This window comes from Podarcis erhardii (genome assembly GCF_964252035.2).
Source record: "Podarcis erhardii genome assembly, chromosome: 4".
Classification (NCBI taxonomy): domain Eukaryota; kingdom Metazoa; phylum Chordata; class Lepidosauria; order Squamata; family Lacertidae; genus Podarcis; species Podarcis erhardii.
Window position 1 is genome coordinate 21,570,737 of NC_138508.1, and position 20,925 is coordinate 21,591,661.

General features: G+C 43.6%; 1 long non-coding RNA gene across 1 annotated transcript; it reads right to left on the reverse strand.

The window, feature by feature from the left end:
• Positions 1-220: 220 nt before the first annotated feature.
• LOC309341385 lies at positions 221-4,164 on the reverse strand. Its single transcript, XR_014156288.1, has 2 exons — positions 3,980-4,164; positions 221-1,018 (listed from the first exon to the last, which is right to left on the reverse strand). It is a non-coding gene; the product is annotated as an uncharacterized lncRNA (long non-coding RNA).
• Between the last annotated feature and the right edge of the window lie 16,761 nt (positions 4,165-20,925).

The window sequence follows — 20,925 nt, forward strand, 5'->3', positions numbered from 1 at the left end:
CCAGAAGGGAAAGTGGCCCTTGGACTGCAAAATTTGTCCCATTCCTGCCTTTATGTAATGATGGCTGGGATAAATCTACAGGAAAACAGGGCTGTGACTGTAGGTAAATACCAAGGAAATATGATCAACATCATAGAGGACAATTTTGTAGTGAAGTGGGCTTTTATGGACACACAAAATGCTCTGTTCCACCAAAGGAGCCATAAATGAATTGTCCAAATTGGCGGCAAAAGGAATTTATTGTGACATGCAAAATTCCCATTCAAGGAGCCGAACAGTTGGTAATGTTCGAAATGTAAACATGTAAAGGTAAAGGTACCCCTGCCCGTATGGGCCAGTCGTGTCCGACTCTAGGGTTGTGCGCTCATCTCACTCTAGAGGCCGGGAGCCAGCGCTGTCCACAGACACTTCCGGGTCACGTGGCCAGCGTGACGAAGCTGCTCTGGCGAACCGGCACCAGAGCAGCACATGGAAACGCCGTTTACCTTCCCGCTATAAAGCGGTACCTATTTATCTACTTGTACTTAAGGGTGCTTTCGAACTGCTAGGTGGGCGGGAGCTGGGACCGAACGACAGGAGCTCACCCCGCCGCGGGGATTCGAACCGCAGACCATGCGATCGGCAAGTCCTAGGCGCTGAGATTTTACCCACAGCGCCACCCGCGTCCCTCTATAAACATGTAAGGACAGCCTAAAACAATGAGCAAACAGGCAAGAGATGGAGAGTATCATGTCATGGTGACCTTCGCTATACAGCAGAAGCAGGAAATCGTCTGGAAAGTCATTTTCACTGCAGAAAGCAACTTCTGGTCCTTACCAGGACATACCATGCATGGGTCATCCAAATCCTGCATTGTGCATTTTCTCATGGTTGCTGCTTGCAAAATAATAAAGCTTAACACCCTTCAGATTTATATGAATAAATATCTATCTGATTACAGAAACCTTGCATCTCTTTAGCTGTGTCACTTTTGTTGTATTTATTGAGAGCTGGATTAGTCAGTCACCCCAGGATGAACCTAATGAAAGTGAAGTGAGAGAGAAAACATTAGGTACTCAGGAAGACTTGCTGCATGCATTGAAAATACAAAGCTATTCCATTTGTGTTCACGGGGCTTGTTTCCTAAGCACTGCTGGCAAGATATATGACAACCTGTCACAAATGCTTGACCTATTTTCTGTGCAGCTCGTGGCCAAGGGGGAAAAAAGTAGGCAGAAAGGGCATTTCAGTTGCCCTGTGGCAGGAACTATGGGTTGTAGGCAATGTTCTCTGTCTACTAGCACAAGACCCCTTGCAGAAACGGAGAACAGAGTTTGCAGGTTACTCAACAAAGGAATCCAACACAGCAGTTGTGTTAGTGGAAGGTTGCTAAGCAAACAGCTGCTTCTTGTGCAATCTGTTGCACAGCCATCTTGTGGTTTCCCTTGTTCCAGAGAACGAGGGATAGATATAAATGTCTCCAGGAGAAGCCTCACTAAATGGATTTCAGAAGAGTGTATGGAATTGGAAAGGGTGCAGCTTTGAGATTTGGGGGGTGGGATTTTTAAATTATTATTTAAAAATTGCTTGGTATTTCACTTAACGGAGAAGTCTCCATAATAAAAATAAAAAGCGGCAGCACAGAAAAACAAAATGAGGCCCAAGATGGGGGTGTATGTGTAATTTTATTCTTTTATTATGTAACAAGATCATTTATAGGCTTTCTCTGTGCAAATAAAACCTAATATTTATGCAATGCCACATTTGATATTAAACATCTGACGACAACAGTTGAAAAACAAAATGAAGTCTTTTACCATAGCACATCACTTATTTGTTTAAGTTTGCAGCTGTAATCTGAACAATAGTGTCACAATTTGGCCTGATGACCAAGTTGTAAAACATACCAAATGCCCCCCAAAGGCAAAACAAAACAAATTCCTTCCAGTAGCACCTTAAAGACCTGATACCCAAAAGGGCAAGTGTCCAAATTGGAAGACCCCTTTCAGCTTCAGATCCCAGGCCAAATACCCCTGCTGTCCCACCTCAATTGGCTCTGCATCTTGCAGTCTGCCTAGCTGCTAACCACAGACACAAGGTGGGCTAGAGAAGATTTAGGAGGTGATGGAGGGGTTGGGTACATCTCATGCCTTCCCCTGAAGCTCTTCTTGAAACTGCAAGAAGTGCTCCCTAAAGACGCCGTGTCTCCTTCCATACCTCATTGAGCCTTGTAATTTGGACAAAGGACTGAAAAACAGAGCAGCTGATGCTATAGATATGATTTAGTTGTCACGAACATCTGGTAACTGATGGAGGGATTATAAGGAAGTAGGGAAGTCTGCGAAGGTTGCAGGCTGTCCCCCAACGCAATCTCCAAGCAGTAGTGAATGGGGGATGCAAGCCCGGTGTTAATGAAAACAGTAAACAGTTCTCTGAATGGCTTCTTACATGCCTAATTTGAATGCAAAATCACAGCTTCATATTCATTATAGATGCTATAAAATGGCCATAAATCCTGGAATTTATAACCAGCTGAGTTTTCTATAAATGATGTGCGGTTTATTGTCTGTTAATACCCAGTTACGGCAGTTAAACGTTCAGTCCCGCCAATTTTATAACTTTTTACCATACATATTAGAACAGAATGTTCACATCCGCATAGTTAAGGATGAGTTGCAGTTTCTGCTGAAAACTTCTGTTTTCAGCCATAGAGAAGTTATTCCGTGTGATACCCTGACAAATATGTGTGTTTATTTGTTTTGTTTTTTTAAAAAATGCCAAAAACCCAGAGCCATATTTTTGTACCACTTAAGCAGCCAGATTGGCTCTTTGTGAGATCATTGACGGATGATTGCAGAGGCTTTTGGTTTTGGCTGGGCTGGGGCCTTAAAGATGGCAATAAAAATATCCCTTAATTTAGACATTGGGTCAAAAAAGATGTCGATAGGAGGAAACATGATGTTTCACTGATATGATATTACTCCATTGGGTGATATCGAAGGAAAACGTAGTTAAGAACAAGAGTGGTTATAGATCTGTGCCCTGATACCCACCTATACCCACCCTGATCTATATACGGTTCTTCCAGTACAGTGGCATTAGTCCACCTGTCTTCCCAGGTGATGTGTAATTTTTTTCGGAGACATTGTTGATGGAATCTTTCAAGGAGTTGGAGATCGTGTTTATAAGTGGTCCACATTGGACTGGTCATGTTGTGTGGATGCCTGATTATCGTCTTCCAAAGCAACTACTCTATTCCAAACTTAAAAATGGTAAGTGTAATGCTGGTGGTCAACCAAAGAGGTTCAAAGACTCTCTCAAGGCACTTCTAAAAAAATGTAGTATAAACTCCAACAACTGGGAAACACTAGCCAATTGGAGAACAGCCTTTACCAAAGGTGTCATAGGCTTTGAAGACGCTCAAACTCAGGACAAAAAGGTGAAACGTGCTAAGAGGAAGGTATGCTTGGCAAACCCTCACGGTGATCAACTCCCACCCAGGAACCTATATCCCCACTGTAGAAAGGTGTATGGATCCAGAATTGGCCTCCACAGTCACTTACGGACTCACTTTTAAAACCATGTTTATGGAAGACAAACTTACTTGGCTATGAGTGATCACCAAAGAAGAACATCTGGGCCCTGATCCAACAGTATCTGGAAGAGTTGTAACTCAGAGATAGAACACATGCTTTGCAGTAGAGGCTGGTGCAAGTAGGGACAGAGCTACTCTCCTGGCTTGGCAGTGGTACAGCTTACTTGAGTGGGGCTTGAATGGGGCCAGAGCACTAATGAGGTCAGGAACTGTGTGAGTGCACTGGTGGAGCCAATCCCATGCTCCTGACCTCACCACTGCCCCACTGCATCGTATCCCCATACAGATATTATGTGGTGCTGATGGAGTCAGATAGGCATCTCTTTGTCTCTGCTCCACCACACCAGTTGCTGCTGATACTGTGCTCCTATGTAGTGTGCAGAATAAGGAAGGGAAACAGTGTGCCTGTATAAAGAATCAAGCCTGACACAGGACTTATTGCTCCCATGTTCATAAATATGGAATCTGGAATACCAAACAATTGGGCTTCCGGATTGTATGGGAACCTTTATATTCACAAAGGCTCCCATATGAACTGCCTTCAGACACTCACCTAGGGCCACATTTGTGTACTGCACAAGCAACCAGATTGGTTCTTGAGGGGAGATGGTAGCTCACAGCTTGCTCAGGGCAACCCCAGTCCCTTATCCCATGCTGATGAACACAGGAGCTATAATGTCTCTATAGAGTTTCACTCTCTGACAAATATATCTTTAGGACTGATATATATGCATACCTGTGGTTGTTGCAGACATATTTGGAGCTGGGTGTACTAATAAGAACCTAAGAAGGAGCCTGCTGGATCAGGCCAATGGTCTATTTAGTCCAGCATCCTGTTCTCACAGGAGCCAATCAGATGCCCAGGAGAAGCCCAGAAGCAGGACCCAAATGCAAGAGTATTCTTACCTTCCGGCAGTTTCCAGCAACTAGTATTTCATTTAACTTCATTTTTTAAATTGCGCTTTTAATTTGTATACCGCCATTCTATATTACTATACCAGGTGGTTTACCAGCTGAAGGAACAACAAAATATACAACAAAGATCACACACCTTATAATCATCTGTTCCAATACAAAAAAATTCAAAATAAAAACATAAACGACTAAAATAAACAACTTACATCAAATAAGCTAAGTACTATTCACTATTCAGTAGCACACAATAAAATTAAATATCTGCAAATAATAACTCAACAGAAATTCACTATTAACAATTACAATAAATAACTACCAAACTACAATCAATAAAAATAACAGCAAGTCACAATGCATAAATGCCATATTACATGAAACCGTGTAAAAGGATCACATGGATAAATAACTTATATTTAAAATCAATTTAAAAATCCCTAAATTCTTCTCTCTTCCAAGATGCTTCTGCTGTTCTTCAAGTCGTGGTCTGGAGGGTGGGGCAAGGCAGGTGGAAAAAGCCATTTCCTGGTAGACAGCACAAAGTCTCCCTCCCCTCACAGTTCTTTCTCTGGAAATATCTCTGTTATGAAGATGCTTACTGCCTCTGACAGTGGAGGTCAAACCAAGCCACGGTAGCCAGTAGCCACTGCTAGCCTTATCCTCCAGGGATTTGTCTAATCCAAGTTGGAGGCCCTCCCTTCCTGAATTCCATAGTTCTACTATGCACCGTGATGAAATCCTTTCTTTTGCCTGTTCTGAATCTTCCAGCATTCTGCTTCATTGGATGACCGTGATTTCTAGTATTCTGAGATGGGGATAGGGAAAAAAACACTTCTCTCTATCCACTTTTCTCCATGCCATGCATAAATCTATACCCTTCTACCATGCCATCCTTTACTCACCTATTCTCTATACTTTTGTTGTTGTTGTTTAGTCATATAGTCTTGTCCAACTCTTTGTGACCCCATGGACCAGAGCATGCCAGGCCCTCCTGTCTTCCACTGCCTCCCGCAGTTTGGTCAAACTCATGCTGGTAGCTTAAAGAACATTGTCCAACCATCTTGTCCTCTCTCGTCCCCTTCTCCTTGTGCCCTCCATCTTTCCCATCAGGGTCATTTCCAGGGAGTCTTCTCTTCTCATGAGGTGGCCAAAGTATTGGAGCCTCAGCTTCAGGATCTGTCCTTCCAGTGAGCACTCAGGGCTGATTTCCTTCAGAATGGATAGGTTTGATCTTCTTGCAGTCCATGGGACTCTCAAGAGTCTCCTCCAGCACCATAATTCAAAAGCATCAATTCTTCGGCGATCAGCCTTCTTTACGGTCCAGCTCTCACTTCCATACATCATTACTGGGGAAACCATGGCTTTAACTATATGGACCTTTGTTGGCAAGGTGATGTCACCCCAAATGTTGTGACCCTTCTTCACAGGGGAGCTGCTGTATCACCTTGACCATCTGGGTTGCTCTTTCTCTCCAAAGGACTTCCTGCATGCATTCGTCCTCTTAAGCCTTTTAAAAGAAAGCTCCGAGATATAAGAGAAGACCATTGTCACCGTATACAAACCTGCTCTTATAGTACTTTCTTCTTCTTCTTCTTCTTCTTCTTCTTCTTCTTCTTCTTCTTCTTCTTCTTCTTCTTTCCATTTTAAAATTGGAATTTGGCTACCGGCCCAGAGACTCTGCTGAAGTATTTCTACATGTCTTCTGCTGTTCTCCCAGCTGCCTGCTTCCAAAACACACTTTTCCCTTTACTGAGGTTCTGCAGGCATGTTAGTTCACACTACAGGGAGACCTTTCATCCTTTGCAGCCCTTTGTGTTTTTAGAGTAAAGAACTATTTTAAAGTCTAGAAATTTTCAAAATCCCACTGATTGGTAGAAATGGGGCAGGTCAAATACCTTGAGACTCGAGGGTCTATAACAAACAGTGTAAGATTTGGCTTCTGATACAACTTCCAGGCAGGAACTCAAGCTAAATTTTCTCCTTCTTCCCCCTTTGTAGCTATGACCTACTTGTTATGAGTTTTCAGGAAGGAACAGTTGGAAGAAGGTGTACTTTTAGGAATCCAGAAATGGCTTTTATAAACCCACAAAGGACTTGAAGGCGTGAAGGCAACTACCACCCCACCATTTCCAAACTAGATCTGAAAAAAGGTTGAAAACTATTTATTTTCCATCTTTTCTTCAACATGTTTCCACAGAAGGTGGTGTAAATGCTTTTGGGGGCACAGCCATGCCTGCACCTGACATCAGGTATGTCTCACACATGGGCATGGCTTGGCCAAAATCGCCCCATGGAGTAAACGTGGAGGCCTATTGGACCAAATTAGGTCTGCAGACTAGGGGTTCTGCAACCACCAACCCTACCATCAAAACACAGGACAATCCACCCACATTTATTTCCTGTCCTGATCAAGCTAAGCAACTCAGACCACCATGGGCTTCCAGGAGCTCCTTAGTGGTTGGGAAAGTCAAATATCTGCTGAGTTTCTCTTCATGGTCTCTATAATATTCACTGGCCATTTGAAGGGAGGAAGTGCGACTGAATGCTCTGGCCCCTATTCCCTTTTGGTGCCTGAGTACACGGAGATAGACCTTGCTGGGCTTCTTGCAACAACTAGAGAATACCAGGCAGTTATGTTGTCCCCCACAAGCAACCCTTGGGATGATTCATTCTTCTTCTTTCCTGATGTGCTTCTGGGACACATATTTGAAGATATATGCACACAATACAATAGCAGAGTCCAAGCAGAAGTTAGGCATTGGAGGTGTGGATTTCTAAGCTACTTTACTATGTACAAAACAGAACAAAGGAAATCATGGCTCCTCTCTCCTTCTTCATCTCCGAGAGAGCAGAAAAGTAAAAGTACAACATAACGGAACAGTGCAACTGAACTTCCGTTCTCATGACTCCAACAGCATGGAATGTCAACACAGACATGTGATGAAAACAATCACACATCCATCCTGCAATGGGGGAATGAAATCCCAACAGTCCCAACCACTTCCTGTCCAGCAGAAGGTCTGAGGAAAGCTTTCATGTAGACTGGTGCATAAACAAAATCTCTGTCTACTTCATCACTAAAGCAAAATGAAATAAATTGTCTTCAACTGTGGAAGTGGAGCATAGCCATTGTGACTAGTAGCTATCAATCACATTATCCTCCATGAATTTTCCCAATTCTTTTTGAAGCCATCTAAGTTGGTGGACATCAGTACTTCTGTCAGGAAAAAGTTCCCTAGCTTAGCTACTGTGTTGTTGGATTCCAACTCCCATCAGTTTCATCCAACACAATGAATGGTCTGAGGGTGATGAGAGAAGCAAGATAATCTGGAGAGCCACAGGTTTCCCATCCTTGCTTTAGAATCACCCTCTCCCTGATGTGACAACTATGGGGAAGCTTCTATTTTTTTAAAAAAAAAAAATCAGGGCAGCATTAAGAAGAACTCCCCTCACTGAAATCTGAAGTGGTAGAGTCCAAAATTCTACCATCTAATTCTATTACCGTATTTTCTGTAGTTGCAGAACACTAAATTCTGTCCAGAGAGCACGGCTGTCCTAAATTTAAGCTAAACAGCAAGTGAATACTGTTTCAGAGAAATTTATTTCCTGGTCATTGTCACAAGACAGTGTTGCAGAAGCAGTTTGTGTCAGAGCTTAAGGCAGCCTCTCAGCCATTTGTATTAGAGATGTCTGACTCATAGCAGAGGGAAACGAGCAAAGCATTTAGCAATGTGGATCCCATATATTTACTGGCCTGTGCAAATGGCTTTAGGTGACAGGTAGAATAATACTTGATGACATGCCTGCCTCTAGATTAATACATTTTTTTCTTGTCCTTTGCTGTTCCTTCCCAGATATAACTGGATTAGGATAGAATACTAGTCTTTGCACTAGACTGGCTTAAGGTAGCCCTGGGCCCTGCAGCAGTTCCTAAAATAGGGCCCTCCTGAAAAGGTACCAGAAACAAGGTACCAGAAAATCGTCTTGAAGTATCTTAAAGACTAACAGCTAAAATTCTCAAAGTTTTCTGGGAAGAGGGATTAGCTGTTAAACAACTCTGGGAATTGTAGCTCTCCAAGTGAAATAAATGTGTCGTAATAACTTTCAGCACCTAATAACAGCTACAGCTCCCATTACTCTTTGGGGAAAACCATGACTGTTTTGACTGGCATCGTAGTGCTTTAAAAGTATGGTGCGAATTTGGCCATATTGTTATTCCAAGGGAAATGGCGAGAACCAATCAGCAGCCACATGGACAACCTCTGCTGCAGCTGAGTTTTGGTCCCAAATTTTGTCCCAGATTCGGTAACTGCTGTCAACACATGCATGCTGCCAATGCCAAAATGTCCCAACCACCACTATTACCATCACTTGTGGCTGAGGTGGCAAAAATGGAGAGAACATATAGGTTCAGCCCTGCAATGGGGAACCATCTCCAGAGAAATGCATTTGTTTTTGTGGGGATATGAGACAATATGAATATGAAAGTGCTTGGTATTATAACTGTGGTTACCTATTCATACATGCAAATTGTCAATGGATACCAGACATTATTCAAGGCTGGAATCATTCAGGGCAAGTTTACACAGGGTGTGTGCATACGTGTGTGTGTAAAATGGAATGGATTCCATGTTTTGACAGGCTCTGCCCATGAGTGTTTAGATTCCACTAGTCTCCTCCCTTGCCCTCTCAGTTTCTGCTGTGGCACCATCCCTAAGCTTCGTCAAATGAAATGTTCACAGATAAACAGCTGTTATATAAATACAGAAAGTGCTAAAGAAGGTGTGAGGAACAGGCTTACTACAAAATTGCAGAAAAGCGATACATTGGCACAAAACGTTTAAATGTGAGAATACAGGCACATTTAATGCTAGCACTTCATGGTGATGGGAGAGAGGTACGGTATAGTGTGGTTTTAACCAAGCATTCCAAACTCAGATTAAAACCATACATTTGAAGCACATGGCTTCCCTCAAAGAATTTTAGGAACTGTATTTCCACCCTCTCACTGAGTTACAATTCCCAACACCCTTAACAAACTACGGTTCCTCATATGCTTTGGGGGGAGAGCAATGCACTCTATGTGGGGCTACCTTTGAAGGTGACCCGGAAACTGCAATTAATCCAGAATGCGGCAGCTAGACGGGTGACTGGGAGTGGCCGCCGAGACCACATAACACCAATCCTGAGAGATCTGCATTGGCTCCCAGTACGTTTCTGAGCACAATTCAAAGTGTTGGTGCTGACCTTTAAAGCCCTAAATGGCCTTGGTCCTGTATACTTGAAGGAGCGTCTCCACCCCCATCGTTCAGCCCGGACACTGAGATCCAGTGCAGAGGGCCTTCTGGCAGTTCCCTCATTGCGAGAAGTGAGGTTATAGGGAATCAGACAGAGGGCCTTCTCGGTAGTGGCGCCCACCCTGTGGAACACCCTCCCTTCAGATGTGAAGGAAATAAGCAGTTATCCTAAAAGACATCTGAAGGCAGCCCTGTTTAGGGAAGTTTTTAATATTTAATTCTGTATTGTTTTTAACATGTGATTGGGAGCCACCCAGAGTAGCTGGGGAGACTCAGCCAGATGGGCGGGGTATAAATAATAAATTATTATATTATATTATATTATATTATATTATATTATATTATAATTATAATTATAATTATAATTATAATTATAATTATAATTATTTGCTTTAAATGTCCTTTGGATGCGCTGTAAATGTATGGTGTAGCTCTACCTCAAGTTGTCTTGAAAGGAAAGTGGGGCATAAATGTTATATATGGTTGAGCAGTGAGCAGCATGGTTGGAGTAGAGGTGACAAAACCAAAACAGCTCCAGCAAATCAGAGGAGGGCAGAATTTGGTAGGTATGGGGGAATCTGCTGGGTCAGATACAGATCACCATCAAGGTTGGTGGATCAGGAGCAGAAGACCCAAAGCACAATGGGATGGGAATGAAGGCAGGGCAGTCTCTGAAAGGTGGACTTCAGCAGAGTTTGGATTTTACTTTATTTGCAATCCCTGGTACTTGACCACCTCCACTACCTACTAGGCCATGATGGCTATGTGTAACTTCCAGGATTAGCAGCATGCTCCTGAATACCAGTTGCCAAGGAACAAGAAAAATAAAAAGTTGTTGCACTCATTGTCAGGGACTGGGCAGAGGAAGAATGGTGGAGACGGCCTCCCCATCCTGACCGTTCCAGGGAGGGGGAGGTAGAAGACAGTATAGATTTACAACAGGGGTTTGAAGGAGGTCACAGCTCAGAGGCAGATGAGGGGGATAGTTGGGAAATCATGGGAGAGTCAGAGCAGCTGGCTGGCATATTACAAAGCATTCCAGAATCACCATCTCCCAGAACCCGGCGAGCCTTAAAAGTAGGAGAGCAACGAGCTCAAAGACAGAGGGCACTTAGTGGCACCCGTAGAAGTGACGAGTGAAGAAGTGGGAGAGACAGGGTGGACTACTCAGGACAATGCCATTATCCAAGAGACTGGGTCCTATAGCCTTTCTCGGTAAAGACTGAAATAAAAAAAGTACAGTAAGAAACTCTTCCTTGTCGTTATACTTTCCTGGGCAACCAGCCGGGAGCCACTGACAGCACCCTGACCCTTGTGTCTTGCATGCAGGCTTCAGTGAGGCATCTAAACAGGACATGGCATGTTGGGCAGTGGATGGGTTTTGGTCTCACCCAGCAGGGCTCCATTTACATTCTTCCTGGGCTTGAGCGAAGGAGAAGGTGGCTAATGAGAATGGACCGTGAGAGAGAGAGAGATAAGAGTGCATTTCAACGCTGGAGGAAGTTCTTTCTTCCTCCTGGCCCCCTTCCCATGAGCTCTCCCTTTTGCTCTGTTCATTGAGGCACAGGTGTTTTGTGAGCGAATCCTTTCATGGCAGAGCAGCCTTAATAATTAATAACAAATTCTCTCTCCCAGCCAAGCTGACAGACAGGATCTTCTTAGCCTCCCGCTGCCTTCTAATTGGCACCTTTTGCGCTGCGTGCCGCACAAAGCAAATGAGTTAAACAGGATATCTTCCTAAGGACACCCTCGACGTCCGGCTACAAGTGTCTATGCAAACAGGATGCTGTCAGGGAAGAAGGAAAAATGAGGAAGACAAAGTGCATACCTGTCAGGCACCTCGCAGCTGAAGCAACGCCGAGAAAATAAGAATCGACAGTTGTTGCTGTGTCAGTCCCAGCAGATAATAAAAAAGGGATTTTTTTTTTATCAAGCTGACATCTGTTTATGTTAGGGTGGCGTGCTTGGGCATCCAGGAGGGGGAGGGAGCAGGAGGAAACACATTGCCTAAAAAGCAGGGCAAAAGAGGATGCAGATTTATATACAATATGCATATGCTAATTTACAGGGATTGATGCACATTTGGAAACAATCACTCTAAATAGAAATACAATGCATCTCACCATAGTGAGGAACAAGGCTGTGAAGAGGTGAAACTCTGCGTCTGCTCAGTCTGCTGTTCAGTTGCACCTGGGTGTGTGTGTGTGTGTGTGTACACACACACAACATTTTATTGAACATTTTCAGCATTGTTGTGGTTTAGTCATTTAGTCGTGCCCGACTCTTCGAGACCCCATGGACCAGAGCACGCTAGGCACTCCTGTCTTCTACTGCCTCCCGCAGTTTGGTCAAACTCATGCTGGTAGCTTCGAGAACACTGCCCAACCATCTCGTCCTCTGTCGTCCCCTTCTCCTTGTGCCCTCCATCTTTCCCAACATCAGGGTCTTTTCCAGGGAGTCTTCTCTTCTCATGAGGTGGCCAAAGTACTGGAGCCTCAGCTTCAGGATCTGTCCTTCCAGTGAGCACTCAGGGCTGATTTCCTTCAGAATGGATAGGTTTGATCTTCTTGCAGTCCATGGGACTCTCAAGAATCTCCTCCAGCACCATAATTCAAAAGCATCAATTCTTCGGCGATCAGCCTTCTTTATGGTCCAGCATATAATACAATAAAAGCCAAACTAATCTAAATAAAAATAGAACAGAGAGAAAATATAGAAAAAAGAGAGGAAGAGGAAGAGGATGTGTCTTTACCCTTATTCCACCCAAAGGAGGGTGAGCCCTCTCAGCTCTCACCTGGGAGATTCCCCCACTTCCCCCAGCCTCCCACCCTGGGAAATCCTCCCTACCGTGACCTTCACACAAGGCTGTTCATCTTCCATCTTTCACCTTTCTGTGTGTATCTTCATTAACATGGCATGGGAAACATAAAAAGAGACAGACCATAACTCTATAGATAGAGTTAGCGGAGGGAGGGGAAATGAAAATTAGAAGTTATAGAAAATAAAAATAAAATAAGAAATAAGGGGGAAAAGTATGAAGGGCTTCGGATTTTCTATCTGCCAATTAATGACTATTCAAAATATATACTTCAGGAAAACATCTAGCTGTGTTCCAAGAGAATATCCAGCTGTTTCTCAATATGCTCAGCAGCCTTTTCCCAATTTTCAATCTCAGGTATCTCAAGTTCGTTCATTCTTTTTTCAACCCAAAAAGTCCAAAAGGAACTCTTCAACATTGCTAAATGTCAAAAATAGTCTTTCTCTGATCCGATATGATAAATTTCTCTCCAAGGGTTCCAATAACTCTTAACAGCGTATTAGTCCACCATTATTTACTTGTTATGTCTTCGGTAATTCATACCCAGTTCCATATTTCCCAGTCCCATTTCCTGTTGGCCATGATTCTCCATCCTAGTTTTTGTTTTTTGTTTTAAAGGAAGGGATCCTTCTTTTTCCACCCCCCCAAACCAATTGCCAAAAGCTTAGAGGCTTTTTCTCCTCTTCAACTTGTACACTCAGCCCTTCCTCTCAGGTGCTCCTAGCTGTTGATAAGCAACTTCCAGGACCTTTCCTGCTCTTCTTTCTGGTGGTTCTTCACCTTTAAAATGGACTTGGACCAGGCAGTCCTTCAAATAGAGGACCATCCTCTGCGAAGTAGGACACACGGCCACTCTATGTTCAGCTTCAAAGAACTTCGCATCAAGCGGACTGGAAAGAAAGCTAAGGGGGCAATCCTAGGACAAGATCCACCAGGTGAGCTGCTTAGGATGCAGCGGGCAGTGGCAGAGCATCCACAACTGCTACCTGGGGCGGACACGTGGGGTATACCCTCAAGGGGTGCGGAAGGAGCCAGCTGCAGCTTGCCTCCCAAAGCAGAGCGAGGGACCCACTCATGCAACACAGCCCAAATGAGGAGAGGGATTGCAAGGCTGCTGCCAACTCTTCTTCACTCTGCCCCTAGGTCCGACATGACCCGGGAACGGAGCAGTGGCTGGGTGCAAGAAAGCTGCCTTGGCAGCTCCCTCACACACTGGAGCCAGGCTCTGGTGAGAGCCTGTTGTGGGGATGCCTGGTCGCTCCCCCTTCCAATAATGTGCCCGGGGCCACAGCCCCCCATGCTATGCCACTGGCAGTGGATCTCTGGCTCAGCATTCTGGGTGCATGGTGAGGGAAGGACCAGAGACTGGGGACTTTGGCTGGATCCTGAGTCCATTCAGTTCTGTCACATGACCTGATAACCCAGATGCAACGCTGTTTTAAAGGCTGCTTCCTCTGCCAGGCTTAGGGCAGAGCAACAGCAGCAACACTGCTAAAAGGGGTTTGGATCTGTCGTAAATTTATGTCGGCTTGATTTACACCAGCTTCCCTTACCCCAGTTTATTGTGCATAAAGGTTTCCTGCCTAGAGCGCAAGTAAATAAAATGGCATTCCCTGATTAAGTAAATTAACACCTCAACTTTCTGCAGTTAGGAACCCAGTGTGACAAACACAGAAAGCAAGGAACACTGTTGTAAAACTGTTGTGTTTTTAGAAACGACTACAAAAATAAAGTAGGAGTAAATGAAAACAAAACAAAAGCCTACAACTGATATGTTTCAATAAACATATGTGCTCTTTCCTGCATATTGACCTATTTAATAATAATAAACAAGCAAGCAAGCAAGCAAGCAAACAAACAAACAAACAAACAAACAAACAATAAAACTCCATTCTTCTTTATTTTTTGTGCCCACTTAATATTAAATCCCTTACTTGCTTAGGTTTGATACTGAATTTTAAAAATAAGTTGTAAATCTTTGGCAACAGATGCTCCCTATTTTTAAAGTTCAGTTCTCAAAATGAGTTAATTCTCTCAGTTCTTTGTTAAGATCCTTATTTCAAGATACGCAAAACAACGGAGGGCTTGCTTGGCTGAAACCGCTCCCAATTTCTGACCATGAAATGATCCCTTTTTGGTTTTTCTTATTTCTTATGTCGTTTCACCATTTTCTTTGCCTTTTAACCCTGCCTCATGTTATGGAGAGTATAATTCCAGATGCTGGATGCCTCCTGAGGTAAACGTGAGCATCTTTGATTCCCACAGAAGACACAGAAGACAAATTCTTTGGTCCATGGTGCTGAGGTCAGTTTATGAACCTTTCAGCGTTATTTCAGATGAATTCATTTTCTGTGGCTAGATTACCACTCTTTCGCTTCCTAGGAATGTCAAGCGTCACTTCCCATTTTCTGTTTTCATGTTCCGGTCCATTCTGTCCAATTTGTTGGTCTGACCGACAAACATGATTTCTGTTCCCAGTTAGCCTTTTGCAGTCATGCTCCTTTCAAAAGGCACTCTTGAATCCACTCGCAGTTCCTTGACATTGCCAGCAAAGGAAATCATGATAGTGGATAAACGTAATGGGCATTTTGATTGACTGAATAGGAGTTTAGGCAGTTGGGCCTAAACTCATAGCTAATGACACAGCAGCATAGCTATAAATATGTCGGCATACTTTGCAATTTCAGGTAGATGGCAGAAAATCACACAGGCTGAGTGTGAAATCGCAGCTTGGAAATTGAGAGTCAGTACAGTGGTACCTCGGGTTAAGAACTTAATTCGTTCCGGAGGTCTGTTCTTAACCTGAAGCCCACTTTAGCTAATGGGGCCTCCTGCTGCCGGCGCACCTCTGTTCTCATACCCAAGCAAAGTTCTTAACCCGAGGTACTATTTCAGGGTTAGTGGAGTCTGTAACCTGAAGCGTCTGTAGCCTGAGGTACAACTGTAATGTGCAGTGCACTCCTTCCAGTGTGAATTCACTCCAGTGTGATTTCCCTTGTCGGTGTTAACCAGGAGTGTGTGTGGACCGCAGCAATAGCCTCCCACCAGTGGTGTCGCTGCTGCTTAACAGCAGGGGTAGAGGATAGGAAGCAGCAAGGTGGGGACTGTGTGGGTCTACCTGCAGGAGTGCTGGATTGGATCAACTGGTGTACCTGCGCAGCCTTGACTTTGCCACCACATCCTTCTGGTATCTGACAGCAGTGCTGCCACTAGAAGGTTGTTGCTGTGGCTCTTCCCTGCTAGGCAAGTAGGTACTGGCCTCAACCATGGTCTACCACTCTAGGGCATACATGCTGAATATAAAGACCCCCCCCCGGTGTTTCTTTTCTTATCCACACAATTCCCTTCCCACATTGAACTTCAACATCTACCGCTTGTCTCCAGAATTTAACATATCAAAGCCTTGTAGGCCTTTGGAGTAATGTTCAAAATATAATTCCATAGTGATTTAATTTTGAGGCAAAGAAGACTTACATTATTTGACACATTTATCTAAAATGGATTTCAGTCCCTCTGGCGCTCTGGCTTATCCTCCTTCCACCCTCTGATAAAAAAAGAGAAGAAATATCAGCTGGCAAACACATTCCCTGATACAAAGGGCCAACAGAGCTGGGGGAGACTGTCCTTTTCGCATTGACTTGTACTGTGTAGACGGTTTGGAGGAAAGCATGCCTGCATTTCAGAACACCTATCCTGGGCTCCCTCAGGTTTTATTGGTGCAAGGATGTCAGAGCAAACTGTGGCTGCAAGCAGCATGATGCTAGTAAAACGTTTGTCCCAAAAGAATTGGCAGGAAATGGATTCTGAAATGTAGGCTTCTCAGGTAAATCTGTAGAGACTAAGTGGCCTGGGAAAGCTCACTGTTCATGCCTTCTCTGGACATCCTTTCAGGTTTTTTAAAAACAACTTTAGAACTTGTTTTTGTAGCACCATCTTGGAAGCTGTTTAGCACCAGAATTATTTTTAAACCTTTTTAAACCAGCGTTGACAAGAATGAAAATAGTGTTGACATAGTTCATAGGTGGCACGGCACATCTGTGAAATGCCAAAGGTGAAATCCTTTTGTTGGAGAGGTCAACAGCCAGGTTCATATTTTCAGATGTGGTGGGGCTGAAAACCTGTACCATTATTTTGAGAAACGGTATTTGAAGACGTTTCTTTTATTGCGTGTCCAGGCAGAGACCTCCCTCCTGGCCTGAGAGACCACCAGAAGGAATAATAACTTGTCACAGCGTGTTATGGAATTAAAAATTGGCCACAACTTTCCAGTGGTACCTCGGGTTACATACGCTTCAGGTTACATATGCTTCAGGTTACACACTCTGCTAACCCAGAAATAGTGCTTCAGGTTAAGAACTTTGCTTCAGGATAAGAACAGAAATTGGGTTCCGGTGGTGCAGCAGCAGCGGGAGGCCCCATTAGCTAAAGTGGTGCTTCAGGTTAAGAACAGTTTTCAGGTTAAGAACGGACCTCCGTGAGGCTCCACTGTATTAAACTTTTCAGATGTAGGGAGACCTTGGCTTAGGCATTGGGCATGTATCCCTTCCAGCCCCCCAGCCAGGGGAACTGGGCCTCCTCAGGGTGAATGGGATATGGGAGGGTGCACAGCAAGACACTTGTGTATGCTGGCATCCCACCCCATATCACCGCAACGCAGGGGAGTTCACTGACAACCTTTCAGTGTATGGCCAGTGACTCCCATATACAAACCTGGATCCTGGAATCGCTGCTGTGGGGGAGTGAGTCACCACTTCACACCCCCCCCATATAGGGAAGATAGACTAAAGGATTCCGCCCAAGGCCTAAAACTGCAAAAATCATGACAAATTGCTATGGGGAAGGCCAAACCTGCCAATGCAGGGAAATTCCTTCCCGGCTCTTCAACAGCAACCATCCAAAGACCGTAGCAGCGCCCGCTGAACAAGAAGGAAAATGGTTAACCTGCAAACATTAGACAAAGGGAGGGTTGGGTGGGTGAAGCTCTGGGGCCAACTGCATGGTTGCTGCTGGCTCCGGCTAATATTTAAGCAACTGGCTCCGCCTCCCTGCAGTGCTGATTGGCTAACTGGTGTTTGGCGGGAACCTACAATGGCTACCAAAGGGAGGCAGGCCAGCCCAACTAGCTGGTGGGTCCCATGTGGGCTGAAGTGCTGTGCGTGGTTCCGCAAAGGGTGCCCACAAAGGAAGGTGTGAGCGCTCATTGTAGGACAGGTGATACAACCTGATTCTGAGGCATCTAATCATAAGCCTGCATTTTTATCAAAGCATATATATATTTTATTAAGGCTTGCTTGTATTTAAAATGAGCTTTAAAAAGGATTTTCAAATGTTTCATGCCAGGCAGAAAGAACCTTGGCAAGATGTTTTTCCTCCTAAGACAAGGGGGCCCCCCTGATTTATAGCAGGAAAAACAATTCTCAAAGTCATAAAAAAAGGAATTACAGACAACTGACCTTGCAGATTGCAAAACACAATTAGGAATGGGCAAATAGTAAAATGATACCATGGGGCCTCTCTTAAACCTTGAGTTGTATTTTCAAAGGCCAGGAGCAAATGGGGAAAAACATTTAGCTGACAGAAAAGAGAGCATTTTTGAAAAGTCTTTTCTAAAGCTGTTTCTTTCTTAAACTGAGAGAGTTAAAAAGGTTAAATGTGTTAAATATTGGGAAAGGCAACTGGCTTGGCTGTAGAAGAAGTAGCTTCTTTCTATTTTATTTTGAGGCTGGAGAGGAGGGTGAAAGGGGGAGGTGCAAACTGAAGAGGCTTCTTTTAAAAGCTGTTTTTTTACTGAGTTCCTTCCTTTTCACTTTGAGAAGCTTTATTCTTTTAAAAGGCTACCTATGACAAATGTATGAAATATGTTAGCTTAAATATATTGGCTTAAATGTAATTATGCAAAGGATTTAAGAAATGCTAGATTCTTATTTCATAGAGTCATATTGTAATAGGAGACCAGAGGGGCAAATGAGCCTAGCCCCCCTGCTAGACAGGAGACGCCATAGAGCACTCTTGATATATAGTTGTCAGGCATTTGTTTAGAAACCTTCAATTGAAGGAAATCTTTCAATGTTGATGTGAACTCAAGATCCTTGACATCTGTTGAAGATAAAAATGTAAGATTAACCATTTGTTTTATAAGGCAATAGGGCAAGGAGGGCAAGAGGTGAGCTGGTAATTAAGATTCCATGTAAGATATATTATTACTTATTTGTCATTTATATATAGCTCTTTGTCTCCCTTATAAGGACAGAAGGAAGTGGGTGTATCTTTTGTGATTGGTTCTAGCAAACAGCCAATAGGAATTTCAACCAGGCTGATTGGACAGAGGCAGCCACAGGAGGAGCAAAGGGGGCTGGATTAAGGAAATATAAGTGCTGGCCAGGATGGCAGGAGGCCAGGCCAGAGCTTGGTAACCATATACCACTGAGCCTCTCATTTATTTGTCTGACAAATAAATTATTATTTTAATTTCTCTATTGCTGCGTTGAATATTTCATTCCAGCTAAGCGTTAACCACAAGCAGAAGGTGCTACAATTCAAGGTAAGCTGTATTAAAGCTGTTTACAGATGAGCGTAAGAATTTCCTGCTTAAGGACCTACTAATTCGTTTCATGTCTGCAGCTAGAAATAAATTAATGCAATACTGGAAAACTGCTAGGAGCCAACTCCTAGGGGCTGAGGTGTCTCCGGCCTCCTCAATAAAATTTTTTGAGGGGGCTGGGCCCCCTCAAAGTTGATGGACATTGCCATTCAAATGGTGTGTGTGCAAGGATATTCCGACAATTGAAGAATGGCAACAGAAAGTATTGGAGTATGCGGAAATAGCAAGGTTAACTGGAAGAATCCGACAACAGGACGATGAGAAATTCCAAAAAGAATGGTCCAAATTTATGGTATACTTATAGAAAACTGTACATAAATAAAGACACTCACAGGACCGAAATAAAACTCGTAACGTTTATTGTAAACATTTGGTTAGACCACAAGATGTAATGCTGTAATATAATAAGGAATGTATGTCTAAAGTATAATACAAAAATTTATTAAGGAATTATAGACATTTATAGAATGTATATATAGTAATCACGCTTAAGTAAGAGCAATGTAGAGAAGCCAGAAGAGGGGTGGAGGGAAGTTAATTCAGATAAGATATAGATTGAAAGGAGAATAATATTGTTAAGCTGTGTTGTGTTTAAGATATTTGGAAAAAATTAATACAAATTATTGGGGGGGGGGAATGGTGTGTGCGCACTGCATCATGTGATCATTTATGCAGGGCGGGACTTACTAGGGCCCCCTCAATATTTTATTCAAGTCAACACCCTGACTACTAAGTTAACATTAGAGGCATGGCAGGATAGACTATGGAACATAGCTCTTATGGAGAAACTAATGGAGCATCTTAGAGCACCCGCCCTCCATCCTCACTCATGTCCCATTATGATTTCTCCCTAATTGTTCCACTCTTTAGGCTGTCAGCTTCAAAGCTATTTCAGGCAAACAGATGCAGATGGCGACAGGGTCTGCTGGGACACCAGGATCAAGCTATTTGCATCGAAGAGGCAGGAGGATGACAAACAGTAATGGCGAGAGCGCAAGACCTAAATTGCAATGTACCTGATCAGATCATAAAACTGGCTCTTGAACGCTACAGCCCTTGATTGTAATAACTGCCATTAATTTATATTCTAAGCAACATGGCATCATTTCAGTCAGATTTCTGCAAACACGTGAACCGCGACTGTTTCTCTGGAGTGGTTTGCCTTCCGCCTCTGTTTTGCTGTTGGCATCTTAATGAGGTTCTCTCTCTCTCTCTCTCTGTGTGTGTTTTTAATAAGCAATTTGCATTTTGATTTTGCTTTTCTTTGGGTATAGGGAAAAGGTGACGCTTATCCTACAAATATGCACTCAAAGTTGCATCAGGGAAGAATTCACATGCAGGCTACGCAATGTAAAAAGATCTCCTGAAAGTTTGGAGAGATGAAACTTATCTATTTGTTTCATTAACTGGCACATTTATACCCTCCCCTTTCAGGTGGTTCTCCCTCTCCCTCCATTTTGTCCTCACATCAACCCTGTGCGGTAGATTAGACTAAGAGACAGTGGCTTTCCTGTGGTCACCTGGTGAGTTTCTTGGCTGAGTGGAGATTTGAAACTTGGTCTCCTTGGTCCAGGGTCAGCAGCACTCTGAAATGGCTGCACCACACTGGGCCTCTGCCTCTTTCTTTCAAATAAGAAAGCTAAACTCTTCTACATTCCTTGATGTTGCTGATTTTTATTGTTGTTTTGATGCCACCATTTTGATTGTTTTGTTGCTTGTGCCC